The sequence below is a fragment of the Lagopus leucura genome, unplaced genomic scaffold (genome assembly GCF_019238085.1).
Source record: "Lagopus leucura isolate 7727_CA_CO unplaced genomic scaffold, USGS_WTPT01 Super-Scaffold_100001, whole genome shotgun sequence".
Taxonomy (NCBI): domain Eukaryota; kingdom Metazoa; phylum Chordata; class Aves; order Galliformes; family Phasianidae; genus Lagopus; species Lagopus leucura.
The window spans coordinates 5,563,964-5,584,107 of NW_024962262.1; the positions used below are offsets into that span (position 1 = coordinate 5,563,964).

At 46.3% G+C, this 20,144-nt stretch overlaps 1 protein-coding gene across 4 annotated transcripts in view; it reads right to left on the bottom strand.

Moving 5' to 3' along the window:
• Positions 1-20,144, bottom strand: part of SLC7A1 (solute carrier family 7 member 1) — a 61,227-nt gene that overhangs the window by 33,336 nt on the left and 7,747 nt on the right. The window contains exons 1-2 of one of the 4 annotated variants that reach the window (XM_042867320.1): positions 15,196-15,432; positions 2,820-2,961 (exon numbers count right to left, since the gene is read on the bottom strand). The exons of 1 other annotated variant lie outside the window; for it this stretch is intronic. The gene's annotated coding sequence lies outside the window, so the exon portion shown is untranslated. Of the gene's footprint in view, positions 1-2,819; positions 2,962-10,174; positions 10,272-15,195; positions 15,433-20,144 lie in introns of those variants that run through there. 2 more of the 4 variants (XM_042867319.1, XM_042867322.1) reach the window with 2 other exon arrangements.

The following is a 20,144-nucleotide window of genomic DNA, read 5'->3' on the forward strand; positions in this document are numbered from 1 at the left end:
CCAGCTTTTTCCCCACCAGGCATATCCCCAGTGCATCTCATCACCAGTGCAGCTCATCATCCCCTTGTACACAGCTCCGGTGAGGCTGCACCTCAAATACTGTGTTCAGTTTTGGGCCCATCACAAGAAAGACACTGAGGCCCTAGAGTGTGTCCAGAGAAGGGCAACAAAGCTGTGAAGGAAATGGAGCACAAGTCTGATAGTGAGAAGCTACAGGATCTGAGATTGTTCAGGCTGGAGAAGAGGAAGTTCAGGGGAGACCTGATCGCTCTCTGCAACTGTCTGAAAGGAGGCTGCAGCGAGGTGGGAGTCAGCCTCTTCTCCCAGATAACTAGAGTGAAAAGTGAAAATAGCCTCAAGTTGCATCAGGGGAATTCAGGTTGGATGTTACGAAAAATCCCTTCTCCAAAAGAACAGTTAGGAGCTGGAATGGGCTGCCCACAGAGGTGGTGGAGTCACCAACTACAAAAGTATTCAAGAAACATTTATAGGTTGTCCTGTGGGACATGGTTTAGTGGGGAAACAGTGGTGGTAGGTGGACAGTTGGACTGGATGTTGGAAGGACTGGATGGATGTTGGAAGTCTTTTCCAAACTCAGAGATTCTATCATCATGTTGCCATCTCAGTTAAAAGCTTCCCCCGTTACAGGTACTGACTCAAAGCAAAGGAATCATTTTCCCTGCTGGAAAAGCAGGGGCAGTGCATTTCTGTTGAAAAGGTGAAAGCACTTGAAGAACTCTGATTAGAGGAAATGCTTCATAATAAATTTTGGAGGAATTGTTCCTGTTGGCAAGAATTGAAGGCTGTAAAAATTCTGGTACCAAAATGGCCATACACACACCCCAACCTGGAAAAGGACAGGAATGAGAGAGCTACATCCCACAGCAAGCACCTGAAACACCCCGCAGCAAAGTCTTTACAGGTTATGGCAGGGGTAGGGCTTACTTCTACACCCCATAAAAAGGGTGGTTCAACTCGTGCTTTGCAATTAAAACAAAGCTTTCTAGCTCTGCAGAAACACTGCACCTTGCTGCTAGCACATGGGAGAGAGCTCAGCTTGCACTGGAGGAAGGAGAGCAGAAATCACACATGGCAGAGCCCTGAGGCTCCCACTTACCAAGATTACTCCAGTCTGAAAAAAAAAAAAACAAAAAACCTCTCCTGCTGAAAAAGTTTTTGCTACCCCTGAGTAACTGTGTCTGCAAATGTCAAATTATCCCATGAAGTCTGCTATTCCACAGGGCTCGTGTAATGTAAATAAAGAAATTGGAATATGTTCTCATTAATCCAAGAGGTTTTTGTTTTGGTTTTTTTTTTTCCCCCTCAATGACTTGGACGTCTGTGTATGGTAAGCCCCTGGGAATGGCCTCCAACTCAGAGCTGTCAGCCTTGATGTGGCTGCTGGATAGTGACTTGACATAGCAGAATTGCAAACGTCCTTTTTCTGAATAAAGTGAACTTCTCATTAGGACTGCTGCATTCCAGTACACATTACAACCTTTCAAGGGGACTTCTATGACTATGCATCTAATAATAAAGTGTTCCTTGTGAATACGCTTTACACTGCACCTTAAAGAAAATTACTGTGCAATGAACAAAAATGTTTGCTTTCTAGACCCAGTATTCCTGCATTCCTTTCCTAATTCAAGGGCTGGGAAGGGATCAGCCCCTTTCAAGCTCCACACATCAGTCACTGCAGGCACAAACAAGCATTTTACACACTCATCAGCAGATTTGTGTGGCTGCGTACCAGCCAAGAGACTGCAGGTGCTGCTGCATGGCTGCAGTTTGAGGAGTGGCTTTCAACGACTGCCTGTAAACATACAGCTTCCCATCAGAGTGAGTGCTCCAGAAAGAACTTCCCCTGAAAGATGATGCCCTGATGCATGTCATAGCAGCTCCCTTTGTAATTAAAGGCGGGAGAGTACTACAACCTGATGGAATCAGTAATTCCCCATAACCAGACCTGGATCACCCAGAGCTGAAGGAGCCAGAACTACACAACTTGGCACAGCATGAGGAGCAGAGTACCCTGGAGGACAAGGCAGCTCAAAGCACAATAGAGCAGCAGCCCCTTCAGTCCTCAAAGACCATCAGTGCTGGGGCTGCCACAGTGCTGTTATCCCCTTCCTCTCCCTGAGGTGCAGCAAACAAACCTCCACGCTCAGGCAGGAAGGAGGCTGCTGAGCACCAAAGGTGTGACCACATTTCCAGTATAACCGTAATATGGCAACGCCCCAGTCCCTGTCAGTTAATGACACATGCCTCACCAGGAACCGTTGTTTAGGGATGGGAATTGTGCTGGGCAGGGCAGTTACTCTGCTGGGCAGAGAGCAGAGCTGCTAGGCAGACAGGATCCACTCGTGTTCTGCTGTGTCTTAACTGTAACAACATGAGATCTGGGCAGTCCAGAGATTCCAGAGATGGAGCAGAGGAGGTAAAGCACAAGGCTGGGACACCTCTGGGACAGCCCCAAGGTGACAGACCCCAAATTCGCCTCCAAGCTCTTGACCATCTCTCCTCCAGCTGTTCCTCCCTGCGACCAGGCAGCAGCCACACACTCCTCCTCTGGCACACTGACTCCCCAGCATGCTGAAGGCTGCTTCTGTGCTGGCTCCCATGCTTGCAACACGCTATTCAAGTTGCATCAGCTCCCTGCCTTCCTCCCCTCCCCATGCAGCTGCTCTCTACAATATTCCCAGCCATCAGGAGGGGAGAGGGCTGCTAAAAGTAGACGGGTGGTTAGGAATGGCATACAGCTTGGCCTTTTCTGCAAACACTATGAGTAGTTGCCATGGCAGCCTTGCCCATGTACTTGCCTGCTTGCTGTTAAACTCCAGTGTTTCACCACTCGCTCATTTTTCTTCCAAGATTTGACCCAAAACTGCCCAGCTCTGCAGTCCTTCAATCCCTTGCATTGCAAGGGCCAGTAAAATGAAGTATTCACTGGGACAGGAGCACCTGATCAATAAAAAAAAGGCATATGAGGTGAGATTACTGCTTTGGCTGTGGGGGGAAGAAATTGTTTCCAAAGGGATTTGCAAATAATCCCACTGCAGACTTCACACCTCCTGAATGTTATGGATTTACAACCAAACATCCCTGAAAACTGCATTCATGGTATTCAAACCCAAAGTAAGTACAGAGCAGTCCAAGCAATACAAGCATGATGTTGATGGCCCTGCAATCAGACCAGTCAAACTGCTGTTGTTTTCACATGGAGATAGCAGTTTCTATACGTTTGATATATTCCACTTTTATAAATCTTATCAGATAGGAGGTACAACACTGATACAGAATGCTGTTTCACAGCAAGGTAGATGTAAAGTTTGTTTGCTTTTGTTAAACATTTTTTTTTAAGCTTGCTGCTTAGCTTTCCCCTGCTCCCTGAGGGCTCTGCTGCAGGGAAAAAAAAAAAAAAAAGCAAAGTCAACATTTTCCTTCCATGGCTGCATCTCCATGGTTTAATATGCAGCAGAAGGGCAGGCCCTGATAGACTGAGCCTCCTCGGCCCTCTGAGGTTTGCTGCAAGACCCAGTGCCTGCCAGCAGATCAGATACAGAGAATATTGGCAGATTTGGCTTAGATATGAGGCTGCTGCAGAACAGTGCAGCCAGCTCCCAGGTGATCACGCAGAAAGGCAGCAGCATCCTGCAGTTGGTATCACCCTCTTTGAGCTGCAATTTGGACTGCGGTCAGCCAGCTCTTACAATCTGCACTTTTCCACAAGGGGAGTTTGTCCTGGTTCAACTGGAACCAAGGCCATTTGGAGAGGAGATTAACACCAAAGAGCAAAAAAGATTTGCCATACATTTTCCATTCCATTCCACCAGCCTGGCAGCTGATCGGTTTGTACACTGAAATCTGGCTTACATTCTTATTTGATTGTAGTTGCCATCTGCATCTCCCTTCCCCACCAGCTTCTCATACAGAAGCCTGCCTCAAAACCTGCTTCTCAATCCCTGAGATGGAAACCCCCTCTTGTACCCAAATTTGTGTATCCCCAACAGACTCCCAAAACAAAAATTTTGGATCTCTTCCCCCACCACCATGAAAGGCAGCAACAGTGATAAGTAAAGTCACTTACAGCTCTATTGAAGGAAGTTGTATGCCTATCCTTAAAAATAATTGCGTCCCTATCAGGGAAAGGATATTGTCTGGAGTAAATATGCACTTCCTCTCATTGTGAAAAAAGCGACTTATCAGCAGTCTGCTACTACACTTTCAAAAGCTCATTATATTTTTTCATATTATCACTCTGACATCAAAGGAAATCACTCTTAATTATGTTTACAGAGATGGGGGTTATGCAGAGAGGCCTAAATATGACAGTCTGAGAGGTGTTGCATTATACATTTCAATGAACTGCTTCTAGCACGTACGGTGCCACGTCTCGCCAATCCTACACATCACATCTCAAACCAGAAGCTTTGAACTATAATAAAAGTTTGCTGCAGCTGCCAGGCTCTTGAAATGACAACAGGAAGGAAAGGAACTGCTGGCCATAAATATTCTGCTTAGTTCCATTACACTGGGACCTGGAAAAAAATATAGGTCATTTTAAAACAAAATAACTATGAAACAAATAACGATTAACATTTTCCTCCCAAAGGAAAAGACAAACAAAGAGATGTTGCTGGGTGTTTGTTGGTGCTCTGCACCATGCTGCTCTGCTCTCCAAATACTGCCTTCTAAGAAGACAGCATCTCTAACACCTGTGCAGGTTTCACTGGAGCAACCAGAGCAACACAGTGTGGCTTCAACTTGGGAGTATCCTTGCATTTCTTCATATGCCATCCAGATTATGAGGGACTGCTATCCCAACTAACGTCAGCCAGCCCCAAGCAGGTGTTTGGGTTAGGGTACCATCTCACAACCCCCTGTAATCAAAAGGCAGAGACAGGCACCTCTGGGTGTAAGTATATGCCACCTGAGGTGAGATGGGAAGCCTTCACATGGCTTACATTAAAAGGCAGCTATGGAAATTCCAGCTCCAACAGCTCCTCAAGACAAGAATTTGAATCTAGAGACATCAGAAGCAAAAATAAGGAATCATTGTTCTTGGAAGGAAATAACAACGGTGCTTCTCAGAACTAAGAGAGTTTTCCGAACAGAGCTTTGGATGTCAGGATTGCATGATCCTTGATCCAGCCCTTCAGAGCAAGGCACAAATATTTTGCTTCTGCTTTTCTCCAATTGCCTATCATATTTTTACTGCTTGTGTTGGAACTTTCCTGAACTGAACAAATACTAGAGGCAAAATGCCCGTCCTAATCTGTGACATTCATCAGAGATAAATCTCACCGAAGCTCATTCCCAAATCCCAAGGGGAGTTCAAATACCCACTGGTTTCCCTTCCAACTTGTGGCACCTCCACCCTAAGCCATTGCTGTAGCCTCTTCTCCATGCTCACAGCATCACAACATTTTGCTCCTTTCTTCTCTCTCTTCCAGCAGATCACAGAGCCTAGAAGGTCCTGCTTACTGCACCTGTGGTCAGCACAAGTGAACATAAGACAGTACAGCATCTTTGCACTGCACAACTACATTTGGTGGGGAAATCAGCTAAATTTGGGTGGGGAAATCAGGTGAAAAACTGAGTGGCAGTCATCTTTGCCACCGGAATGCCCATGAACAGCCAGCAAAGGTGCCAGCAAAGGCAAAGGGCTTCTCAGCAGGTGCAAACACAGCAGAGCTGATGTGCACCTAGCCTGTAACTCAGCCCTTCTCACCTCTATTAAAATGCCTGGCAACATCAGACAGTTAAGCTTGCATACAGCCAGGAATAATATGGGTCAGAGCACACACCGCTATTCAGTTTTGAGAATATGTTCTCATTTGACAGTGCAGTTTCCAGGGATAAATAAATGATCTGGTACAAGGGATTTTAACCAGCCTGCATGAATCAGCACCAGGGACAAACCCAGCTAAATAAAAAGCTCATTGTTCAATTTTTTATTTTTTCATTTTTAAGAACCTCCATGTGGAGGCTTTTAAAAGGAAATGACTACTAAATAGTCACTACATTTCCAGAATAGCATAGCTTTCTCAGTAAATAAGGCTAGCAATTAATTGACAGGAAAACATAACGAGGAACGTAGCTTGGCTAAGAAATTAGTAGTGCATTTTTTCCCATAGCAGTTACCACAATTTCCAAAACTGCAAAAATGTGAAAATTCAGTTTTCTGAATTGTTTTCCAAGTGAGTGAAGGACTGAAAACTCCTAAATGTACCTACAGCCAAAAATCTCACAGTATTTCATTTTGGAAACTTTGAAACAAGGCAATCTGTATAAGACACTGCTCATGGGATTCCCAGCCAACCACTCTGGTGGGCTCAAGGCAAGCCATCCATCCTGACATGCCAGAAACAAGCTGGCTTGGGCCTAGAGGGGTCCCTTGGTTTCTGCAAGCCACCATGGGCAGTGGGAACGTGAAAGTCCCAAATGCCAATCACTGGTGCTCCCAAACATCCAGGAACCACAAGGAACAGGGGAGAATCTTGCACTCAGTGGCTAACCAGGGTGTAGATGTTGACATCCACCGGCTGCTTGACCAAGATATTCAGGTACGTCTTTTCTGTAGGTCTAAGTAGGCAACGATATTGCAGCAACAGCTCTAAAATGGGAGTGTTCAAATACCAGGAGAAACTCACCCATAATGTAAACAGCCACAGCTCTTCCCAGCATCGTTGAACTTCTGATATTCTCGGATTCCTCAATGAGATAAACATTCAGGCATTTACTGTGCTGACATTTGCATGGCAGCTAATCCTTTTACAGTCAGTGGAAAGCAACTTTCAGGTCGCAATTCATTTGGGCTGAGATGAATCATGCCACAGAAATACTCACTTCTCCAGATGTACCGTACAGGGAGATGAGGTTGGCAACCTTGGATGTAAGTGACAGCATCTGGCCAGACAAATGCTACCTTCATCACAGTGGGTTACTCAGCTGGGCTGGTATTTACTTGAATTGCCCCCAGTTGACTCTGTGCAGAAACACCAGCCTAGGTCTCTGCACCACCCAGCCTCTCTGTTCTGCTGCTCGGTACAACCAGCTTCCCATGCACCTGTTTAAGTCAGCAGGACATTTCAGCTCATCCTCCAGGAGAGGGAAAGCAGCTCTACCATATCCCAGTCTTCTCCATTGGCAACACCATAGTTTGGCAATACACTTCCACCAAGGCTAAGCTAGCATCCACAGAGCAGCAGCAAATCACTCTTTCTTTCTCCTGCCCCAAAATGAATGCAACTCAGCATCAGACATCCCAGATATGGGCCAAGAGAAAAAAAGGTGGCGTTTTCTGCTTCCTGAAAGCTTGGATGCAACTGGAAGTGACAGTTCTGAGAGGCTGCTGAATTTTCATTAATTGACCAAGATTGAGGAACGTGATAGTTATCTATCTATCTAGAGTGAACAAAATGTTATAGAAGCAGTAACTGTAACATGACCTCTGCCCTAATTCACCTGCACTGTACTTCTTCCCCATCTGAGAGGAAATAATGAACACCACTCCTTTTTGCCCTCACTCCCTGCACCAGCCAGACTCACCAGCTGCACCCAGCACCAGCTGGATTGCCACATATCAGCCTTCACGCATCATATAACTTAAAGCAGAGCCACAGAGCTTAGGTGCAGCACCATACTGAGGGGAGTCCCACCTGAAACGTGTTATAGATTGGCACAGGAAGATGGAAAAGAAAAAAGAGGGAGTGGCAAAGGTTTCAACAAAAACACAGCTCAGAGCTGATAACGCCAAAACCTGGCTAGATTAGAGAAAGAGTAATGTGTGGACTAAAGAGTACAACGCAAACATGTAGTAACACATTCTGTCCCACATTCACAGCTGAATTACTTTCAATTAGAAGCCTGGCCAGTGTCAGCTTCCTTTACAGCCCACACAAAACCAGGAGTGCCTTCTGAACATCTCACTGATAGACACAAGTTTACAAGCAGCCAGGCTCAAATACACCCCAGTGGAACAGTATGAATCAAGGACTGAACACCCAGTAGTCATCCTGCTCAGGAAACAGGTTTGCTTTGGAACCTGTTTCCTTTGGAACCTTGCTTTTGGAACCTTAAGGCACTCAAGCAGTGGTGCACAGTAGAAGGTCTGCCCCCTTCAGATCATTCAAAATACAAGATACTCACATGCAAAGCAAGTTCTGAAGGGTGTAGCAATCAGAGGGCTTCTTTGCATCACAGTCAGCATTTGCAGCTATGCAGCCCATGCTATTACAGTTCCTTCTCATTTTGTATTTTATACAAATCCTGACTAAAAGACAGACTGCTGAAGACAAAGAAAGTTCACAGAGTATCTGGCAAAAATGGAAAGTTTCTGCCTGCTCTCCCCAAGTCAGACGCAGGTGTTGAACACACTAATGCTGCTGGGAAGCTGGGTGTGTGTGCGAGTAGCCACGTGCCAGACATTTCACAATGCAGACACATGGTGAGAGCTAAAGACTGGAAGCTTCACTATTGCAGGGCTCAAACACGCAACTGCTGTCAGAGCAGGATTCACCCATTTTGCTTTACTGTTTCTGCACGCAGCATCTTGCCCATGGGAAACCAGCACGGAGGAGGCCCAAGCCTCTCCCTCAATGGCAGAGACAGTCAATAGTCACTGAAGAATAATTTTGAGGCAGAGCTGTCCCACAGCACCTACAGGTGTGAACACATCATCCCCACAAGCCCCCCCCAGATCAGAGGTGACAGAGGCTCCCATGACGGCAGACATCTCCACAGCATTGCTCCTTGGGTCAGAAGCTAATGTCTGTAAGTGACCGTATGTGCCACTTGCAGGTGACAAAGCTGGTGGCCAAGAGAACCTTAACTTATAAGGCAGCAACAACACTATCACCTTCTGTTCACACTCACAGCCTGTGAACTCTTCAGAGCTGCAACATTATTCTTGTCCTCAGTCTGCACAATGCCAATGATAATTACACACTGGTCTAGAACTAACACTCTTGAGAAGTCCTAAACCTTCTTTCTGACTTTCGTTGCATATGAAAACCTTCCCATGTTGTTTTTTAGTTTGTTGGTTTTTTTTTCTTTTCCTTTTACTCTACCCTTTGCACCACACACATTCAGACATTTGTTGCAAGAGAAGAATTCATGGGGCTCTTGGAATGGGTCCAGAGGAAGGCCACAGTAATGATCAGAGGGCTGGAGCACCTCTACTACGAAAAGGTTCTAGGGAGGGAGAAATGGGCACGTTTAGCTTTGCAGAAGAGAAGCTCCAAGGAGATCTCACCACAGCCTTCCAGTAACTGATGGGAACTTATAAATAGGAGGGAGACCAACATTTTAGATGAGCAAATAGCAACAGGACGGTGGGGAATAGTTATAAACTAAAAGAGGAGAGAGTTAGTTGAGATGTTAGGGTGAAATTATTTACTCAGAGGGCAGTGAGGCCCTGGCATAGCTGCCCTGAGAGCTGTGGGCGCCCCATCCCCACAGGCACTCAAGGCCAGGCTGGATGGGGCCCTGGGTGGCCTGAGCTGCTGGAGGCATCCCTGCCCATGGCAGCGGGGTGGGGCTGGGTGGGCTGTAAGCTCTTTTTCAAACTAAGCCATTCTATGACAAAAAAAAAGAAATCCGTCAGCCAAGCCAGCTGCCTATGAAATGCTGACAGATGAAATGGAAACCAGCCCCTTTCCTAACCGCAGATGAGAACCAGCACCAGCACAGGCTGAAGACCAACAGACAGCAGGACCTCGTAGGGCGCGCTAGGAACAGACACCTGGATTTTCTGTCAATTCTCAGCCTCTTCTGAAACTCAAAAGCACACAGCGGTACACACAGCAGCGGAGCGATCCTGGGCAGGGTACGGCCACCCGGCAAGCGGCTGGCTTCCCTTCTCCTCAGCACCAAGGCCTTCACCTCCCAGCACGGCACAGCACGGCACAGCACGTTCCCACCGCACCGCTCACGTAGCAGAGCACGCAGGGCACAGGGCCGAACCGGGACACGCGCGTGTGGCCGGTGAGCTCCGCAGCCCCACTCGGGGGCTCCGAGGGAGGCGGGCAGCCGGGCAGCCCCCGTCGCAGCTCTCGACCCCCAGTATTGCATCATGCAAAATGGATTCCGTGCGTAGCCCGCACGCCCGGCCCAAGCCCCGTCTCCACCCGCCGCCGGGGCAGCCTCACTCCGGCCCCACACTCTCACTCACCCCAGGCCCCACGCCGCTCTCGGACTCACGCGTCGGTCGAGGCGGCGCGGCGCGCTGCCCGCACAGCCATAGCGGAGCCCGCTCCGAACCAGCGCTTTACAGCTCCGGATCAGGCTCGGGCTCCGCCCCCGCCCCTCGATGAATGGGAGGCCCGGCCCTCGCCCTCCCACGCTGCCGTCCCTCGGCGGGGTCGATCTCGTAGCGCTGAGAGGGCGCTCGTGGGGCTGTCCGGCATCAGGGCGGGCACAAGTGCTGGGATCAGGGCGGTATCCTTGCAGGCCGTGCACGGCCGCCCTTCTGGCTGGCCTGGGCCGCGCTGAGTGGAGAAGGCTTGTCTTGGGCCACGTATGAGATATATAACATCATTAATGCATAAAGGTAACAAAGCTACAGTTGCTTCTGTTATCTTTTATTAAAATGTTCTTTTTAAAAAGCAAGAAAAGCATGGAAAGAGTGGGCTATGCAACCTTGTTTTTGTGAAACCAGCCTATCAGCCACAGGGCCGACGGCAGTGGTTGCCATGCTCAGTGAGTTCTCGAGGAGCTGGGCAGACGTTGTTGGTGACATTGTACTCTTCTTGCCCTTCATCCTTGAGAACAGTTGCTCACAAATGCACGTACTGCCAAGAAGCTGTGACACGAGCAAGATCTGATGGTGAAGGGAAGAACCTCTCTCCCCGCTAACAGAGGGCTCACAGAAGTCCAGTATGGAGATATGATGATCACAGAATCACAGAACTGTAGGGGTTGGAAGGGACCTCCAGAGATCATCGAGTCCAACCCCCCGCCAAAGCAGGTTCCCTACACCAGGTAAATTTATCTCTGAGTTGAATATCTGATTGCTACTTGATACATTCCATTTAAAAATTCACAGGTAATGTATTTATGTGACTTCATTTCCAATCAGCAATACACCAAAAAAATTGATGACTTTTTTGGAAATCTGGAGACTTGTTCTCAAATCCCTTTAGCAAAAAAAAAAAAAAAAAGCACAGCTGCATATTTTTCCCTATTCACAGGACTGTGTTTAGTCAACACATCAAAATGCATTACATTATTTGCCATAACTTCAGCTTGCCTTAAGTAAGTTTCAAGTGCTGTTAATACAACCTATTTCTTGAACGACATATTAATCATCAATACCTCTAATGAAAGCAGCAAGTTGAGCCACATCTGTAGCATCAATACTTTCATCTATCACCAAAGCATAATATTTGAAATTAGCAGCTTTACTCTGCAAATTTCTTTTGCTAGATTTTACTATTTCTTCTATTTACCTGGTGTATTGTGTAAGGCAGAGGATATAGCTGCCACTGACCAGTTTTCAGATCACCCAAGAAACGTGTTGGTCATGATTCAGTAATAAATACCCTTTCCAAGGATAAAGGTTCACTGGAAAACTCCGAAAGGAGATGATCACCAACCTTTAGATCAGGTACTCAGTTAGGTTGCCCAGGGCCCCATCCAAACTGGCTTTACACACCTCCAGGGATAGGGTCATCCATGACTGCTTTGGACAACCTGTTCTAGCACCTCACCACTCTCACAGAGAAAAACTTCCCCTGACATCTAATCTAAATCTTCTCTCCCTTTGAAACTATTTCTCCTTATCCTATCATTATCTACCCACATAGAAAGTTGATTTCCCTCCTATTTATAATCTCCCTTTAAATACTGGAAGGCTGTAATGAGGCATCCCCAGAGTCTTCTCCAGATTGGACAAGATCAGCTCCTTCAGCCTATCTTCATAGGAGAGATACTCCACTCCTTTGACCGTTTTTGTGTCCCTCCTCTGGGCACTCTCCAAAAGCTCAACACCTTTCCTGTGCTGGGGGCACAGGACTCTCAATGAGTTTTTCTCCCAATCTGTAAACATATCTGGGATCATCCTGACCCTAGTGCAACACTCTGCACTTGATTTTGTTGAACCTCATTAGGTTCATTGGACCCACCATTTTAGTTTATCAAGGTCCTTCTGGATGTCATCCCTTCCTTCTGCCATATCAAATGCACCACTCAGCTTGGTGTCATCAGCAAACTTACTGAGGGTGCACTCGATCCAACCATCTATGTCATTGATAAAGATGTTAAAGAGTACCAGTTCCAAGACAGATCTCTGGGGGACACGACTCATCACCAACCATTGGACATCTGGACATAGAGCCATTAACCACAACCCTCCAGCTGTGACTTTCCAACCAATTCCTTATTCACCAAATAGTCCATCCATCAAATCCATCTCTCTTCAATTTAGAGATAAGGGTGCGGTAGGGGACCATGTCAAAGGCTTGTACAAGTCTACTGATGACATCAGTTGCCCTCCCTTTGTCCTCCGATGCTATCACTCCATCAGAGAAGGCCACCATATTGGTCAGGCATGACCTTCCCTTGGTGAAGCCATACTAGTTGTCTTGGATCACCTGCTCATCTCTCATGTGTCTTAACATCTCTTCCAGGAGGATCTTTTTCATGATCTTCACAGGCATGGAGGTGAGGCCCACGAGCTTGTAGTTCCCTGGGTCCTTCTTCCTCCCTTTCTTATAAGAGGGAGTGATATTTCCCTTTTTCCAGTTCCCAGGGACTTTGCATGACCACTACAACTTTTCAAAAATGATGGAGAGTGGCTCAGCCACATCAGCCAGCTCCCTTAGGACCCTGGGATGAATGTTGTCTGGCCCCATAGGCTTGTACAGACTCAGTCTCGTGAGGCAGTCTCATACTTCCTCTGTCCTTGTAGTGGGGGGAGTTTGCTCTCCCAGTTCCCACCAAAAGTTTCAGGGATGGGAGGTTCTGGGATGTAAGAAGTATGAGTCCTTGTTGTCAGTGAAGACTGGGACAAAGAACACATTGAATACCTCAGCCTTTTCCTTACCTGTTGTAGCCAGTTCTTCTCCCTCACTTATCCGAGGAGATATGCTCTCTCTGGCCTACCTCTTCTGACCAGTGTACCTGTAGAATTCCTTCTGGTTGTTTTTAATATTCCTTGCAAAGTTCAGTTCCACCTGTGCCTTGGCTTTCCTAATCCCATATCTGTATGTCCAGCAGCATCCCTGTATTTTTCCCAGGTGACGTGCCCTTGTTTCTGCTGCCTGTACACGTCCTTCTTTTCCCTCAGTTTTACAAGTAGATCTGTGCCAAGTCATGCTTGTTTCCTTCCTCCTTGACCTGCTTTCTTATTCTGAGCAATGGAGAGCTTGCTGTCACAGAAAGGCATCCTTTCTCCATTCCTTTGTCTCTTAAGGACAGCCTCCCAAGGGGATCTCATCCAGCAATATGAGAAACAGACTGAAGTTCACTCTCCTGAGTTCAGGGTCCTGACTCCACTATTTGCCAGGCCCACATTCCTCAAGATCATGAACTCAACCAGGGCATGGTCGCTGCAGCTGTTTCCAATCTTGATATCCCTTAATGATCTCCTCTGCACTGCAACACCTCACCTCTTGTCGGTCTGTCCAATACCTGAACCAGAAAGTTATCATTGATGTACTCCAGGAGTCTCCTGGATCGCTTGTAGCTCATTGTGTGGTTTTCTCAGAAGATATCTAGGTAGCTGAAATCCCTCATCAGGATGAGAGCAATGCCTTTTGCAGCTGAAGCAAGAAAGCCTAGTCAAAAGGTTCCCTTTAATCAGATGGCCTGTAGCAGACCCCAACCAGCAGCTGCCCTTTATTGATCCGGTCCCTAACGTTAACCCATCAGGCTCTCTTCCTGTTCCTGACTGTTTCTCAGAGGGAGCTCCTCGCAGTCTATCCACTTTTTAATATAGAGGCCAATTCTCCCACCCCTGCTACCTTGCCTATCCCTTCCAAAAACCTTATAGCCCTCAATGGTGGTATTCCACTTATGTGAATCATCCCACCTTGTTTATGTGATAGCAACAAGATCAGTTTTCCAAGTGCACCATGGTTTCCAGCTCCTCCTGCTTATTTCCACATCGTGTGCACTGGCACAGAGGCACTTCAGCTGGGCTTTTGAATGCATTACTTTCCTAGCGGAGCCCTCCCACAAACCTCTGGAACAAATCTGTAGTTTTCCCCCACTGCTTCCTAAAGTGACTGTTTCCTGGCTCTCTGTCACTCAGCAGTACACCCCCTCCCTTAGAGCTCTCATTTAAAGCCCTGGTGATGAACCCAGCCAGCTTTCTGCCAAGTGTAGTCTTGCCCCTCCTGGACAGTTGTGTTGAATCCCACATCAGCTTTCCTGGTTTGTTGAAGGTGTGTCCTACCTAAATCATAGAACCCATAGTCTTTGGTGTGATACCACCACGCAAACAGTCATTCAACCGATCTGTTCTCCCTGTCCTGCCAGTATCCCAGTCTCCAACTGGGAGGACTGAGAACACTACCTGTGCTCCATATCTCTTCAACATCTTCCCAACAGACATAAGTCTTCTTTTGATATTTTGTAATTTCCTGGTTGCAGCCTCATGTGACCCAGCTTCAAAGAACAGGAGAGGATTGTAATAATCTGGCTTCATCACACCCAATATTCTCTTTGTGATGTCCCAAATGCAGGTCCCTGGCAGGTCAGCAAACCTCTATAGAGAGGTTATCCGGGCTGCAGATGGGCACCTCAGTACCTCTCAGCAAAGGGTCTCCAATTACTAAGATCCTTTGCCTCTTTTAAGCATTTAGACCTTTTTAATGTGTCCGTTCCTTTCTGGTTCTGAGCCTCTATCCATACCTTCTTTTCTCTCCCACACCAGAGCTTGAAATCTCTTGGTTAGTGGGACTTCAGGAGCAAGGCAAAGGCTTCTCCTTTTGCCCCATGCAGAGACGAAGGTTCAGCCTCCCTCACCCTGCACGTGTTTACTCTCTGTCAGGTGGGAAGCCTGCTTATCTTCCTTCCCTGGCTGGGCCCCAAGACAGGGCAGTCTGTCTGCCCACACCGCCACACCATACCAGGCATCAATCTCTCAGACTGCTGAATACCTCTCAGCCTGGCAGCTTCCTCTCACAGCCTGTTCAGCTGCTCAGAAAAATCAAGTTGGGCACACCTGTATCCACACCACCCCTCACCTACCTCAATCCCTCGTGTGCTTTCCAGATTCCAGATCTTCCCACGGCTGAAGGTCTGGGCAGCTCTCTGCTCCTCAGGAGGTCGGTCAGGGTGCAAATGTCAGCCCAGAAAGGCTGTGGGCCCCTATATGTGTTTTCTGTCTCAGCTTGCCTGCCATGCTAAGCGGTCAACCATCCCCATGCAGCCCTGGATTAAAGTTGTCACTAAAAAATCATGTAATAATGTTAAAAGTTTGTGTTCTTGTGGGATTGCATTATTGGCTGTCCCAGGCTGTGTGCAGCTTTGCAGCTTGCAGGCTGCAGGTTGGACACATCTGATGTAGACTGATGTGCTGGTCCAGAGGGTTGTCAGGAGACTTGTCCTGAGACTTGTCAGGAAACTAGGATAAAGCAAACACATTAAGACATTTCCTTAGAACACTCTTTATCTCCAGCAATTCCAACTGAGACAGAAATGATATCTTTGTATATAGTACATATAATATCCTTGACATCCTTCATTTCCATTACATTCTCCACATTCCATTGATCCCTTGCAAAATGTTAGCATTTACAACATCCTGTGAGATACAATTCCACTATGTTGCCACACATAGCTTCAAATACAATGTTTTGTTTCCTTTGAACCTGCTACTTGCTAGTTTTCCTCTTCCTGCGCTGACAAAGACAGTGGACCTCTGACTGCTATTTCTCTGCTGATTTTTATATGTCTTTCTCACACATATCTCTACCATAGATCTTTCTTTCTAATCTGGAAAGTCGTGACTTGATCATCCACTTTACAGAAGATACTTCATGCAGTGCCCTCCTTGAACTTCCTTGTCTCATTCTGAGGAAGCCACCCAGAGTACACCAGGTGACTCACACCCAAGAAAGACATGATCGCGTCTCAGCTACGCACAGAACAGTCCCTACCCGTACCACCTTCCATGATGGCATGCCTATGCATGTGATATTTGCCCTGGGCCAAAACAGTGCCAGGCATCACTAATAGTGTGGTATTCGCCTCATCTATACTTGTGAGCTGATTGTTCTGGGGAACAGTGATGAAACTTGGTCATAGAATCATAGAACCACCAAGGTTGGAAAAGAACTACAAGATCATCCAGTCCAACTGTCCACCCATCACCAATAGTTCTCACTAAACCATGTCCCTGAACACAAAGTCTAGATGTTCCTTATACACCTCCAGGTTTGGTGACTCCACCACCTCCCTGGCAGCCCATTCCAACACCAGACCACTCTTTCAGAGAAGTAGTATTTCCTAACATCTAACCTGAATCTCCCTTAATGCAATTTGAGGCCATTCCCTCTCATCCAATCATTACTTACATGAGAAAAGAGGCTGACCCCCAGCTCACTACAACCTCCCTTCAGATAGCTTTAGAGAGTGATAAGGTCTCCCCTGAGCCTCCTCTTCTACAGACTGAACAATCCCAGCTCCCTCAGCTACTCCTCATAAGGCCTGTGCTCCAGACCCCTCACCAGCTTTGTTGCCCTTCTCTGAATGTCCTCTTGCTAAATAATTTAAAGGTCCATGGCACAGTTTTGACTCATACCAACATTGCTGCAAATACAAGAGGTGTTATTGTATCTTAGATACAAGAGGTGTTAGCACAAACCTGTAAACAGTCTCTGTTTAAATACCTCTACCCTGGGTTGGAGAGTAATGCAGTTTGCTAGTGTGGACATTAATGGTTCTGTTCCATAAGCATTTTCTGGCTTGGACAAGCTTAATTTCTAATGTAAAAGCAGACAATATGGCTGCTCACTGTACAGTGTGTAGGGACATGCCCCAGTCCTGTTTAACAAAAGAGCACAGATGTGGCCTACACATGTGAAAATAGGGGAAGATGATTACCAATAAAGGACTTAGCAGGCTGCCCCAAGAATCTGTGGGTGCCCCATCCCTGGAGGCGTTCAAGGCCTGGTTCAATGGATCCTGGACAACCTGATCTAGTGCCTGATTCAGTGGTTGGCAACCCTAACAGGCCTGGGGTTTGGAACTAGATGATCTTTGCTGTCTCTTCCAACACAAGCCATTCTGTAATTCTATGATTCTGTGACTCTATGACTTGTCTACTACCAAGCCACAGTACAAAAGGCAGTGAGATGGACAGACATAAGGTGACTAAGCGGTTGGACACTTCCTGCAGAATTTGTCTAGACAAACACTGAGCTGCAAGAATGGATATCAGGGAAAAATATGAGAGGCTCCAGAGCTGCATGGGATTTTCATCAGCTTTGGTTTTGCCAAGGCATCACCTCAGGCTGTGCTCTCTGATCATCATCTGAGTGGAAAACCCTCATGGCTACAGCACAACTGCACTCGTTCCCTTCCGTGAGCACACACACGCAGACACCACTGCATGGTGCCACAGAAAGAAAGTAGGAGCTGCTCTCCAGGAAAAAGACATGCAGCCTTCAAAGCTGTGTACAGTTTGTGTCCTGGAGGTAAAACATAAGAGCAAGAGAGGAGGATCCAGAAGCTGCACCCACTTTCTATGCTCAGAAGATGAAACAGGGCTCCCCTGCTTTCCAAGAGCAGTGTGCAAGGCTGGATTTTCCTTTTTCCAAATTAGAGTTAACTGTGCCAGAAAGAAGTATTGGAATCGACACTGTCTTTGAAAGAAACAAAATGCTGTGGTATCATTACTCCAGGTGGTGACTCCCAGTTCTCATGACATCTGAATCTTCCTGGTAAATGTTCTCTCATAAATGCCTTTCTTGGTATGCTCTGGTGGCAGTCCTGCCAAGTGCCACTCTGTAGGCATTAGATAAGTATTTTCCACCTGTGACAGAAGCCTCTGTCCCCTAGGCTCCACAGTGGGTTGCAGAGAAGATCATTGCAGCTACAGGTGAGTCCATGGGCTGAAGGGCAGAATTCCACCCTCTGACTTCCCATTCACACCTGGGGATGTAAGGTGAGTTGCCCTGATGTTTTTAATTAACAGCAGGCTCAGTGATGCGTCCTAGTGACAGGTAAGATGAGCTTTTAAAGCAGTTTTAAAAGGTACCTGTTTGTAATATGCATTGTAAGCCAAATGAACCTTGATGAACTTTCTGTCTCTCCCTTCTCTTGCTTAGCTGTGAGGGCGATTTGCTCCTTTCCAAGTAAGCAAGCCTTACAATAATAAGCCTTGACAAATAAAATCACTGAAAAATAATTATGAATGGATATTTCCCTGTCACTAAGAAGATTGTCTTTCCTGTCATGGCCAGAGTGATACTCTCGTGCTTTCTGGTTTATTCCATTGCTTTCTTCTCTGCTTGGGCATCGATGAATTTAGCATTAGTTCAGTGACCCAGGAATAAAAGGAAACACATCAAACAAAGGCGATGCAACAAGAGCTAGGCCAAGAGGTCAGCTTTGAATCAAACACTAAATTTTACAGTCTTCTCAGCCGAATTTTATCCCTGTAATGCTAAAAACAAGAGATGCCACATAGTAAAATGGAAAGAAGTGTGCATTATGCGTGTTCATAGTTGTACTACAAATCTAAAGGGACATTTTGGAATGCACTTGGACAAAGCTGTGGGGGGTGGTGGTACAACATGAGGCTTTTTGAACTCATTCACAGCCAATTTTTATCTGAAGCCACCACCCTCAATCCCACCCTTTTCTCTGTAATCTTTTCTTAAAATAACCAAAGCTAACATCCTGTTGCCGCTTTGGGTCAGACCCATTCTTAACAAAGTTGTTCTTTCACCTGCTAATGTGCTTGGACTACCTCTCTCATTCATCTTCTCTCTTTTTTTTTCTCCATTAGGATTAAATGGGTGTAGCGGACTTCCTTCAAATTCTTTTGTTAGTCTAGGGGGAAACAGGCCATGGTTTTATTGGAAATTGTTAGTGTAATTCATGTGATTTGTGCTTTCTAAAAGTGCTGGAGATAAAAAAAAGTCTTTTGTTCGTTCTACTCTTGAAAGATCATTGTTTCTGGCAAAGTCATTCAGGATTTTCCAAGCTGTGAAATGATATCACTGACAGGCAAAGCACTGAAAAAGGTACCCCCAGAAATGCCAAGGGATACAGAGAAATGCAAGGACAACTTGCTTGGGAAAAACACAGTGTCTGTAACATACATATGCTGTCTTTTGTTGTACCTTCATAAAGATGTTGAGGAATAGGCTGCACTGGAATGGACTTTCAATGCATTGCAAAGCATTGGTTCGGTTTTCATTCCAGGAAATTTTGGTGCCATTTTTTTCTGTTTTGTTTTGTTTTTAGTGAATTTTGAATTTCTTCTTTAATTCCACAAAAACCAGAAATAAACTATGAAAGACTATACAGCTATAATAATAAACTGTATATCTATGTAGTTTTACCATAGTTACTTGTATTACTGTTGACATCCTCTGAGTCACGTTGCACTTATCACATCTCACACACAGCAGGAAACTCCAGCTAATCACCTGCTGGATCCCATTCTTCAATCATTGAGTCTCTCAGTATCTCATTCATTTGGAGGACAGGACCAGATATTTTCTCCCTTGCTCCAGTGCAGCTGGCTGCTTACAAGCCATGCCCCAAGGCAGAAGGACCCTTACAGTCCATTGCACGCTCTCCACGCCTCCGTTGTCACACTGCCCTTCTGTGTGCTGGAGAGCAGGGCACCTCAGAATGGCCGTGTAACATCTGCTGGGAACATGCCATAGCTGTGATTTATAGCTAAGTGGATGACACGTTCATTTTAACACCTGAAGAGACGCTCCCTGCCTCCACTGAACCAAGCATTAAGTATCTGCTGAGTGTTTCTCAGCCTAAATTTGCAGATTATATTAGAGGATTTATCCATTCTGCTAAGCTGGGCATTTATCCTCCTCCTATTTATCAGAAACCCTCCTCCCCCATGGCTGGGAAAGAATTAAATTCTATCGTATCTTTTCCTAAGCAAATAAGCAAGCAAATATAACTCTCACAATTTATTTGATTCACAGGGAACAAAAAGA